Below are 13,019 nucleotides of genomic sequence, written 5' to 3'. Positions count from 1 at the left end.
ATTAACAAAATACTCACGTAAACCTCTGTACACTGGAAAAAGCGTGGTTTAGTACATGTCTGTTTAATTTTTCTTTTGAGAGAGGTATTATTTTTTCGACTTTTACGCAAAATATAATGGGTTTCATTCATACTGGACGCCAGAGGGCGCCCTCTTGCAAAAAACCCACATATGCGTCAAAGAAGTAGCACTGATTACGTTCCGTTTCAGCTTCTCTAATATGGATAAAATCATCGCTATTGCTGTAACTGATTAAAAACAAGATATAACGTTAAACGTTTTGAATGATGAAATGTAAGGACAATAAACACTCGTCTGCAATAATATATGGTTATTGCATACTCGACATGTCACAGTTATAATACGCATGGCACTCGACTCGGCACGGCCATATGCGCATGGCACTTTTTGAAACTTTAATTTCACGTTCAAGTTTTATTTTAATGTTGTTTCGCATGTTATCAGTGACATACTAGACATAAAAAGTAAAACTCTTCAGAGATGAAGAAACCATAACAAATATACAGACTAAAATATGTGTGACTGATGCCTCTTACTCTAAACATAGGTGACCACAGGTGACATCCCTGGTGAAAAAAAAAACAGCATATGCTGGTAGGTATGTTTTGATGCTGGAATGCTGGTTAGGTAGGTTTTGATGCTGGTTTAAGCTGGTCCTTTGCTGGTTTATGCTGGTCCTTAGCTGGTTTATGCTGGTCCTTTGCTGGTTCATGCTGGTCCTTGACCAGCAACATGACCAGCAAAAACCAGCAAAGGACCAGCTTAAACCAGCTAAGGACCAGCATAAACCAGCAAAGGACCAGCTTAAACCAGCATCAAAACCTACCTAACCAGCATTCCAGCATCAAAACATACCTACCAGCATATGCTGTTTTTTTCACCAGGGATGTTCTGTTCACTTAGCTTTCTCATGGCAACGAGATATTAACTCGTGGGAATGTCATATTAACTGCGTGATAATATGTTGTTAATACAGGGGCGTCGGAAGCAAAATAAATGTGGGTGGGTGGGTGGATGTGCTCCGCAAAAATTGTTGTTTGTTTAAATGATGGGACATTCTCCGTTAGCTAGTTGGTTTTCTCACTCGCCTGCAGCGGACAGACCCGCGCTTGAACGCCGGACCAGCGAGTAAGCATGGTGTTTTTTTCGCCTATTCCTTTTTTTCACTCGAAGTTGTTTGTGAGGAGTGTAAACTGGTTTTTCTCGTACCGCAGCCGCGATTTAAGCGGAGGAGAGACAATGGTGGAGCTAATATGGTGAGTGCAATAATTTACCACCTTTATTTGAGACATGGCTATTGTTTTAAAGAGTACGTTTAAGTTAATTAACGGTATAAATACAAAAACGGATGAATATACTTTTGTTCTGTCTAGGCTGAGAGCCCTCTTAATGTCTTGTTTTGGAGGGAACAAGAAATAGAAGAGATGCTTCGGAAGTGTAAGTATGATCCACAGAACTGTTATAAGAGAGCACAGCTGTGTTAAACATTATACCCGCGTTTTCACAGACAAGACTTAAGGCTAGTCTCAGACTAAAATGCATGTTCAAGCAGTCTTAACTGAAAATATCTTTACTGAGGCGTCTTAAAATATGTCAGTGCCATTGTCTTGTCTCAAGATGCACACCAGTAACGTTTTTAAGGCCTTTTTATAAAAGTTATTTAAATATCCTAATTTAACTAAGGCATAGTCCTGACTTAAGCTAAGCCCTGTCTGTGAAACCCTGTCTCTACGTTCAAACATAGAACTTATACAAAAACGGAACAATTTCCTTGTTTACATCAGACATGTACATACATTTAAATCATTTTATGCACAAAAACTGTACACTTATGCCACCTTCATACCAAAACTCCAGATCAGCTGTATGTCGTGGATTAACTGAGACCAGGGGTCCGTTCTTCGTACCTCGCTAACTAAGTTAGCTGGATTTGATTGTTGACGATTTCGTGTGATCTTGGATCGTTCGGTTCTTCGAAGCTCATCCGGGACTTGCTGTCATAGCAACAGGTCCTTAAGCTTGAACCTGCTCAAGAGCAGGCTTATTTCATGTAAACAGGATTAGATTGCATCTAAGCAAATTGCATTTAAGCAGAATTGATACTTAAAATCTGTCCCAACCACTACTACTTTATTACAAGAGTACTATTGACCCAGGGACAATAATTTAAAATAATAATAATTTAAAAAAAATGTATTTGAAAATAATATAATAATGATGTGTAATCTATAATAGACAGCCAGGTTTACTCATTAAAAGATTTATTCGTCATAAAATAATTACTTTATAAATGTATTAGAATCTTACACATGTTATACAGATAATGTAGAGGCGTGCATTAATTTGAGTGATGACAGCTATTATGGGAGTGGCTTTATGGAGCACATGAGATACAGATAAGGTGAGATCTTGACCCTTAAGAAATTTTAATTAATGCTGTCACGTAGCAAATTTGTTTCAAATATAAAATTAAATGAATTGCTAAATATTACATTGAAATAAAAAAAAAAGTAAAGTCTGTACAAATATTAGAAATCGTGAATATAAATAATTGGGAATAATGTAAAAAAAATAAAATAAATAAAATAAAAACAGTGCACATTTCATTGATCTATTATAACATGATGTAGTTTTGTTCGCTTGGCTGTTTCCTTATAAAAGTCCAGAAATTTGTCATGTTTTTCGTCAGGTGTGTTTTTTAATCATATGATGTCATTACGTTGCATATTTACCAAATAAGCCAGGCTTATTTCAGTTAGTCTGACTTATTGTCACTTGATTTGGTTTCAGAAAGCAAATTTACCATAGCTCAAGCTCAGTAACTCTGGCAACGTATGCTGGGAAACTAACCTGGTCCAGAGCAGGCTAACTGTCAGGCTAAGGTAAGCCCTTTGTCTCTCACATACAATTATTTGACTTTATTACCAGTCCAAAAATAAAAGTATACAAAAAAAATGCAACTTAAATAAATCCAGTAAATAAAAATATAGGCTACAACCGACTGTATTCAATGTATTGTGTGTCATGTCCGCTATGCACTGGGGAAAACACCACATCTTAAATGCATTAAACAATCCAAATATATTGCTGTTTGCCATGGTGTATCGATTTGATCTATGATTGACATAAGGGCTGACATTATTTTGACTCACTGAATCTGGATCAATTTAGTGAGATTGCGTGAACTTAAATTGTCGTTTATAAAACCACTTTAGTCCTGATCGATTTGTTAGGTTATTTCAAGTCAGGTTTTGGACTTTTATCCCTGCTTTTCTTAGCGTCTTTTATGAAACAGCCCCCTGTTCTGACTCTGAGGATGATCACTTTATTGACTAGCACACTGCACAATTAAATGCAAACCATTAAGCCAGATGCCCTTATAAAGTCTAACTTGCTCTTTTACGAACTTTTGGTCTTCACAGAAAAGTTGTCAATGACAAGCCTGACATCACCCAGATGATAATTCAAAGGCCAGCTCTTTTTACAGTAAACCAGGTATGTAAGTGCATTCATCCCATGTTGCAATCGCCATAATTACAAGATTCTAACTTGGGAAAAGCGTTCATGTCCTTGAAGAACTCATGATTATTCATAATGTCTTTGTCAATCTGTTTCTTCCTCTGTTAGGATGCAGCTGACAAGACAGACTCCAGTACGAATCCTCAGCGTTGATCAAGAAAGTCCACAGCTCAAAACCCATCTAGAGTGGAAATCATCTTGGAAGAAAATTTTGTAATGGATGGACTGACCGATCTCAGGCCTTCTGTGTCCATTGTTTTCAGACTGATTTATGCCCTGCACCTGGACTAAGTGTATGAAAAGCACTTTATATTTTACTCAGCAGGTAATGCTCAACCTCAGAAAAGGTGAGTTAGCACCTAAAATTCAGTACTGCCAAAATTGTGAACCGAGAGTGGAATAAAACCATAAAAGGTTTGTTAAACTAGTGTTTTCATGTTTTATGTGGAAACGTTTTCAGAAAAACGTTGTGTTTTGTTGTGTTTTTAAATTAACATTTGGAATTGAATTAAAATAAAACAGAATATTGCATATCGCTTTGTTTTTTTTTTCTTAATTTTATAGTTTAACAAATTGGAATAGTAAAACAACTGATGTAGATGTAGTAAAAATGTTTTCATTCAACTAATTAAAAAAAATTTAGGGTAATGGTTCACATCTATATTTTATAATTTTAGCCAATGAAAAATAAATAACTTGTTCTAAACAATATTATTTTGATCTAAACAAAAAAAGAATTTAAATTAATTGACTTTGTTCAACAAGAAAAATATACTTTGTGTCAAGTTTTATAAAATATTTTTCATAGACATAGAAAATATTGTTTAGGGCAAGTTATTTATTTTTCATATCGGCATTGGCCGATATGAAAAATAAATAACTTGCCCTAAACAATATTTTCTATGGGTCATGAATATTTAAAGGGTCATGAAACCCCCCTGTTTCAGCACTGGATAGCGATCACCACAGTTTTAAAAAATGCTGCAAAAGTGGATTTGTAAAAAACGCTATTATACTCACTCTATGAATGAATTGTGTTTGTGCTGAACTCTTACAAAGCAAACAAAAACAAACACTCTCCTTCAATCCATGACTGTGGTCAGGCCAGCCTCCACTTAGAAAAACACTGTAATTTTAGCCGCCACTTTATTTTGAGGTGCGCATATACTACGCGTTAAGGTAATAGCGTGCAGAAACCTACATCAATGGAAAAGTGATCTTTAGCTTTCATTTATTGAGCCAGTTACTCTGTCAATACTGAATGAACCAATGAATAAATTCCAACAAACAAACAAATAAATAAATAAATGTTTAAAAGACGGTCTGATAACAAATGTTGCTCAAATGTTGAGTAATATTCAATGTAGAATTTCCAAATAATATGAAAATAAATTATGAGAAATAACAAAATAAAAGCTTTTAATAAATGTGCAAATAACCATTTTTATATGTAAATTCACATAATTACTATTATAAATAAAATTCCCTGTTTCCACAAAATGTGTCACTTTAAATTAGGCTTTTTATTTATTTATTTTTTTTTAAAGACCCAGTGTCAGGACTATCTGAAGTAGCATTACACAAATAAAAGTCATCCAAAAAAACAATATATAACCAGTTTTGTCTTTGATTTTGAAGAGATCTAAAAAAGAAACTCCCTGATTGCACAGACCAATTTCAATTCAGATTGACAGTCCACCACCCCAGGATGTCACTCAGACAGTTTTAGGACTATCTGATATGGCATTACATAATAAAAGCCATCCAAAAACTCACATATGATCAGTTTTGTCTGATTTTGAAGAGCTCTAAAAAAATAAACTCTGTGATTGCACGAACCAGTTTCAATTCAGATTGACTGTCCAACACCCCAGTGTGTCCTTCAGCCAGTTTCAGTACTATCTGATGTAGCATTACATAATAAAAGCCTTCCAAAAACTTATATATAACAATTCGTGTCTTTGAATTTGGAGAGCTCTAAAAAAGAATCTCCCTGTTTGCACAAACCAGATTCAATTCAGATTGACAGTCCACCACCCCAGTGTGACCCTCAGCCAGTTTTAGGATTATCTGATGTGGCATTACATAATAAAAGCCATTCAAAAACTCATATATAACCAGTTTTGTCTTTGATTTTGAAGAGCTCTAAAAAAGGAACTCTGTGATTGCACAGACCGATTTCAATTCAGATTAACAGTCCACCACCCCAGGGTGTCACTCAGACAGTTTTAGGCCTATCTGATATAGCATTACATAATAAAAGCCCTCCAAAAACTCATATATAACCAGTTTTATCTTTGATTTTGAAGAGCTCTAAAAAAGAAACTCTGTGATTTCACAGACCAGTTTCAATTCAGATTGATAGTCCACCACCCCAGGGTGTCACTTAGCCAGTTTTAGGACTATCTGATGTAGCATTACATAATAAAAGCCATCCAAAAAGTAATATATAAACAATTTTGTCTTTGATTTTGGAGAGATCTATAAAAGAAACTCCCTGATTGCACAGACCAGTTTTAATTCAGATTGACAGTCCACCACCCCAGAGTGTCACTCAGCCAGTTTTAGGACTATCTGATGTAGAATTTCATAATAAAAGCCTACCAGACTCTAATATAGACCATTTCGTCAGATGTAAACATACTGGTCCCGATACACTTCCTGTTTCTTTTTTTTTTTAACTTTACACAAACATCACAAAAAAATACAACCAACATAACATTTGACTGGATGAAAATGTTACATTAGCACCTTTAAGATGTATTTGTATATGTGAAATAAATTAAAAAATAAAAAACAAAAAAACAGGAAGTGCTTCTGGACCAGTGTTGTTTACATCTAGCGAAATGGTCTATATGACCAGTTTTGTCTCTGATTTTGGAAAGCTCTAAGAAGGAAACACCATGCTTCCACAAAACAATTTCAATTCAGATTGACAGTTTCCTTATTTAGAGCTATTCCACTGGAGTGGACTGCCAGCCAGTCTTGAAACTGGCTAAGTGACACCCTTAGATTTTGGGTACTTTTGAGTTTTTGGAGGGGTTTTATTATGTAATGCTACATCAGATAGGCCTGAAACTGGCTGAGTGACACACTGGGGTGTTGTACTGTCAATCTGAATTGAAACTGGTCTGTGCAATGACAGAGTTCCTTTTTTTAGAGCTATCCAAAATTAAAGACAAAACTGGTCATATATCAGTTTTTGGAGGGCTTTTATTATGTAATGTCACATCAGATAGTCCTGAAACTGACTGAGTGACACACTGGGGTGTTGTACTGTCAATTTGAATTGAAACTGCTCTGTGCAATCAGGGAGGTTTTTTTTTTAGAGCTATCCAAAATGAAAGACAAAATTGGACATATACAGTGTGAGTTTTTGGAAGGCTTTTATTATGTAATGCTACATCAGATAGTCCTGAAACTGGCTGAGTGACACACTGGGGTGTTGTACTGTCAATTTGAATTGAAACTGGTCTGTGCAATGACAGAGTTCCTTTTTTTAGAGCTATCCAAAATTAAAGACAAAACTTGTAATTTATGAGTTTTTGGAGGGCTTTTATTATGTAATGCCACATCAGATAGTCCTGAAACTGACTGAGTGTAATTTAAAGTGAAACATTTTGTGGAAACAGGGAGTTTTATTTATAATAATAATAATAATGTGAATTTACATATAAAAACGGTTATTTGCACGTTTATGAAAGGCTTTTCTTTTGTTGTTTCTCATCATTTATTTTTATATTATTTTGAAATTCTACATTGAATATTACCCAACATTTGAGCAACATTTGTTATCATTCAACACTGACAGAGTAACTGGCTCAATAAATGAAAGCTAAAGATCGCTTTTCCATTGATGTAGGTTTTTGCACGCTATTACCTTAACGCGTAGTATATGCGCGCACCTCAAAATAAAGTGGCGACTAGAATGACCGTGTTTTTCTAAGTGGAGGCTGGCCTGACCGCAGTAATCCATGAACGTTTCTCTCAATTAATATACACAATCTCACAGTCTAAAGCATCTGTCATAGCAAATCAACACACGCTGTTGTGAATAATTAGGATAAGAACATGCAGCCTCATAAATAATTATGAGACACCAAGGCGTCATCAATGCACTATAGTCCGTTGCCACAAACTGTGACGTCAGCACAATGTAGATTTTAACCCCGGAAGATGAAAATAGCGCCAAAAAGCTCAAATTTTACCCATTTTCTCCAACAATTAAAATGAACAGATTCTAACATTGTCATCTATGATGTGCAACACAAACACCTCTGCTAAAATCTCAGAAAAAGTAGTCCAAGGTTTCATGAACCTTTAAAGCCACTATCGGCCGATTCTGATATTAGCCCTTAATCTCTAGTGATGCACTGATCCGATATTCATATCGGGTATCAGCTCCGATACTGTCATTTTTGTCGGATCGGGTATCGGTCATAGAGGTCGATCCAAATCCGATATTGCGCATATTATTCTGTTACCATAAAGCCGTATACAAGCATTATAAAGCACAATCACGTTTTCCTGCACTGTATTCCAAGTCTTCTGTAGCCACACCATAGCTTAATGTGAGGTACGTATGAATATTTATGTCCTTACATTAAAGTTCACACAAACTCTTCTCTCCACTGTGGCTGTCAGTCATTCATTCAGCCTTCAAACCCTGGTTGCGTTCGGTTACGACAGTCAGCTCGGTAAAGCTCTTTCCAAGATCATACTGTGTTCCCATTATTATGCTTGATTTGTGGATAAATTTCTATGATTTCGCATAAAAAGAACTTTATCATGCCGGAGTTTAATGTTGTTTCTTAAATCATGTTATTTGCTACCGGGTGTCTGTGAGAACCAAACACGAGAGTAGAAAAGACTACTTTTAGAAAAGACTAGTTTTTAACGGGCACAGTAACTGAAATTTAAAACTGTTAAAAGAAAGGCTCAATTACTGTTGCAGATATAATTAACTACGCATCAATTTCCATTCCCTTCTGTTTTGAACCTTTTAATGCAAAGCGCTGCGTTCTGTGACTCCGTGTTGCTTCAAGCGCATCATTCGGCACACCGGATGCGCATATTGTAAGCGCTGAGTGCCGTGACTCCGTGTTGCTTCAAGCGCATCATTCCACACACCAGATGCGCATATTGTAAGCGCTGCTTGCCGCACTGTATTTGTTTTGTCTTATCTATCATATGCTGTTGCCTTATTAAAAATATGCTATACATTTAAAAGAAATGTATTCTAATTTGATATACTTATATATACATGCGTTGTTTTTCATTAATGGATTTTATAATAATACAAACAGCAATGTGTAATATTTTAACACCTTTATTTGTTCCCCACAAAATAATTTTTTCACAAAATGTTTGGATTTCTAAAATTACTGTACACTGATTTTTTTAGAATAACTTTTTGCTGCTGAATTATCCATATTTTTTGTCATAGATTATGAATATACATATATATTTTTTCATATTTATTCATTTATGTTTCTTTATAATGAAGTAGCCTGTATTTAGTAGATTGTAAAAGAATGATTATCAGTTCCACACACAGAGATATATAAATTCTACATTTATTTAAATGAACCAAACAAACAAAAAAAACCTTCAACTTTCAAACAAAACCTTGTATCGGATCGGTATCTGTATCGGCCAATATCGAACCTTAGGTATCATAATCGGTATCAGAGGCAAAAAAGGCAGATCGGAACATCCCTACTAATCTCAGTGGGATCTTCCTGATTAAATAAAGGATAAATAAAAAATAAAATGGCTGAGTTACCTTGTTCACCATATTTGAGCGCTTTTTATGTGCAATGATCAATGTTTAAATGTGAATAAAAGCCCAAATGTAAGGTCTACAGACACTTTGATCTTCTGAGACGGACATACACACACAGTATATTAAGATACAGACATCTGTTTCCACATATCACTGAGAGAAGATGTGAGAAAAGTCCCTTTTTCACCTATGTGGGGACAGATGGGTAAACATGACCCATGTCTAAAAGGTAAAGAGGGAGGTTTTGCTACAATTTATAGCAATAATTTCAGCATTTCTCAGAGGTCAGGCTTCAAGTATAACTCATTTGAAGTAATAGTGCTTCATATAACATTATCCAGAGAAACAAGTGTTAATGATAAATCCCTTGTATTGTCTATACTGGCTACTGTATACAGGCCACCAGGGCACTATGTAGATTTTATTAAAGAATTTGCTGATCTGAGTTAATGATGGCTGCAGATAAAGTCTTAATTGTTGTTGATTTTAATATCCATGTTGATAATGAAAAAGATGCATTATCATCTATCATCTTTTATCATTCTGAACTCTATTGGGGTTAGACAACACGTGCCAGCACCTACTCATTGACAAAATCGAAGCATTTCACCATAATCGGTTATTGGTTTTGTAATATCGGATTCACAGACGAACGCTGCCATCTTGCGGGTGTTTTGAGAATTACTGGCAGGATTACCATTTCAGCACGTCAGGGGAGACCTAGTCTCAGCCTCAGACGTCACGCCCACGGAACGTTGGCTAAACGTCTGATGCATATGGTACACTTAACTGGAAACACTTCAGGAATGTCGAAGTCGTCATCTGATTGGTTGAATTTTATCGGATTTCCGGGGGAAGCGAGTGTCGCGTTTATTTTCGGTCCGCTGGGAAACAAAGCGCAGACGTGTGATTGCAGAAGAAAACTGTCGTGTTTACATGAGTGACAATGAGCATTTATCAAGATCAGCTAAACGTAGGATTCTCAAAAGTATGCAAGGTTCACGGCATAGACTCTTTATGAGATGTCCAGGAGTTTTGTTTGAGGCACTTAGTGGAGACAAAAAGAGATATAATGCAGACGCCATTGTTGTTATACGTGCACGAACAGATCAATGACTTACTGCTTGTTTTCTTCTTCTTCTTTGATTTTCTATGCTGACTGACTTGTTGCCGTCAGTCTGAAGGTCTGGCTACGCGAGACTAGGGGAGACGAGACAACAACAAGGGCGTGCATAGGTAAAGCACTTGCTTAGCTGTAATTAGTAAACTTTATTTAAAGGGGTCATCGGATGCCCATTTTCCACAAGTTGACATGATTCTTTAGGGTCTTAATAAAAAGTCTATAACATGCTTTGGGTAAAATTTCTCAATGGTAGTGTAAAAAACACCCTTTTTATCTTGTCAAAACCTGTTCTGATTGATGTTGCGTTGGGTAAATGATGACTACTATGTTCATTATTACATCCAACAACAGAACACCTTAATCGCTTAGGAGCCATTCTTGTCTACGTCCCTGTTCCAGCATTGAAACAATGGCGATTGGACTGTACAGCTCATTAGGGCGGGTCTAAGGTAGGATGGCCAGTCAATCAATCTATCGTGGGAGCGGCCTATATCAGTGTGACAAAACACAGAGAAGATGCTGAGAATGGCTTCATTTGAAAAAGGGGAAATTATTTTTACAGATTAAATAAAAACCATTGGGTGGATTTTTAGCATTATAGGGTGTTTGTGTACACACACTGCCAACACACATTTGTGTTCAATCAACATGTAAAAGTGAACTTTGCATCTGATGACCCCTTTAACATAACAGCCATTAATGCACATATTACATGTGTTAAATGTCTGATAAGTAGCTAGTTTATGCAGCTTGGCTCTAAGAAATAGACAAACTCACAGCCACGTAAAATAATCCATCAAGTCCTGTCCCAATTAACATGTAAATTTAATAATGCAGCCATGAATGAGCACATGTTGGAAATGAAAGCGCTGAATTTAATTCTCTCTGTGTTGTCTATATTCTCAACATTAGTCTCATGAAGTTGGGGTCAGCTAAAATAATCTGTCAAGTCTTTCTAGCACTTTAGATACGGTTGCTTCTTTACGCTTAAGGAAGATTAAGGAAAATAGTCCAACACCATGGTATGAGCACACTCGCACCCTAAAGTGGACAGCCCGGAAAATGGAGTGTGGCTGGAGGAAAACAAAACTACAGGTACTTTGTACTGCCTGGCATGAATGTACCCAAGCCTACAGAAAAGCATTAAAAACTGCTAGATCTGATTACTTTTCATCTATTTTAGAAGAAAACGAACATAACCCCAGGTATTTATTCAATACAGTGGCTAAATTAACAAAAAATAAAGCATCAACAGGCGTTGACTTTTCCCAGCAGTAATGACTTTATGAACTACTTTACTTCCAAGATTGACACTATTAGAGATAAAATTGTAACTGTGCAGCCATCGGCTACAGTATTGCATCAGATAGTGCACTATAGAACTCCTGAGGAACAAAGTCATTCATTTTCTACTACAGGAGAGGAAGAATTGTATAAACTTGTTAAATCATCTAAACCAACAACATGTATGGTAGACCCTATTCCATCTAAGCTACTAAAGGAGGTGCTACCAGAAGTCATAGATCCTATTCTGCAAATTATTAATTTGTCATTGTCATTAGGATATGTCCCTAAAACCTTCAAATTGGCTGTTATTAAGCCTCTCATTAAAAACAACAACTTGACCCCAACAAATTAATTAATTATAGACCGATCTCGAATTTCCCTTTTCTGTCAAAGATATTAGAAATGGTAGTATCCTCACAATTATGTTCCTTCTTGGAGAAAATGGTATCTGTGAGGATTTCCAGTCAGGACTGTATAATAGTACTAAGTCTGCTATCATTAGAGTTACAAATGACCTGCTCTTAGCATCTGATCGTGGTTGTACTTGTTAGTGGTACTGGATCTTTGCGCCACGTTTAACACAACTGACCACAACATTCTTTTGAATAGACTAGTAAATTTTGTTGCCATTAATGGAAATGCATTGGCTTGGGTCAAATCGTACTTAGCGTACTTATCTTACACCACGCTGTGACGACAGCTAGTCATGTGAGAGTGAAACCTGCACGCTAAACACTGTCGGGCGGTGCGACATGCCATATAGGCTTTTATTTTTGGATGAAAATCTAGGGTGTGCTAGCGATTAGATCACGTCAGCAGTGTGGCTCATTCTTAAAGTAAAGTTTTGCCTAAATGGTGATTGCATTCACTGTTTTGGATCGCTGCATTTAAACCGAGAATGGATGTACAGAATGAGGCATTCAGTGTGTGATAACCGAGTAAACAATTATAGCAAGTGGCAGCCTCACCTGGGTTCTATAATGCCCATTTGGTAAGAAGTAGGGATCATTTCCCTACTTCTTGTCAGTTTTCGATCATTTCCATGATCGATTGTCGTTTAAATTGTTAACTTTAATCCTGCAAAATGTGTTTATTGTAGTGGCATATAGTGGCATGACAGGATGTGCTATGGATGTGCAAAATTCCAGCTTCCTCACCCGAATTAAAGTTTTTCGTCTAAAAAAGGCTAGTAGCATGACTGTAAAACAAATAGATGTAAATATGGTCATTTGATAAAAAAATGAAGAGAGCGCGTCACTGTTCTGTTTGGGATCATTTTACTGC

At 36.2% G+C, this 13,019-nt stretch overlaps 1 protein-coding gene and 1 long non-coding RNA gene across 5 annotated transcripts in view; one reads left to right on the top strand and one right to left on the bottom strand.

Annotated features, from left to right (window-relative positions):
• Window positions 1-13,019, bottom strand: part of LOC127166535 (probable ATP-dependent RNA helicase DDX5) — a 74,258-nt gene that overhangs the window by 58,143 nt on the left and 3,096 nt on the right. The window lies entirely within an intron of this gene.
• LOC127166551 (uncharacterized) lies at window positions 1,415-3,967 on the top strand. The gene is made up of 3 exons (XR_007827917.1): window positions 1,415-1,458; window positions 3,444-3,516; window positions 3,649-3,967. It is a non-coding gene; the product is annotated as an uncharacterized LOC127166551 (long non-coding RNA).

This window comes from Labeo rohita, chromosome 6, assembly GCF_022985175.1.
Source record: "Labeo rohita strain BAU-BD-2019 chromosome 6, IGBB_LRoh.1.0, whole genome shotgun sequence".
NCBI classification, from domain to species: domain Eukaryota; kingdom Metazoa; phylum Chordata; class Actinopteri; order Cypriniformes; family Cyprinidae; genus Labeo; species Labeo rohita.
The sequence above is the reverse complement of the archived record's forward strand: the minus strand, read 5'-3'. Positions and strand labels throughout refer to the sequence as shown.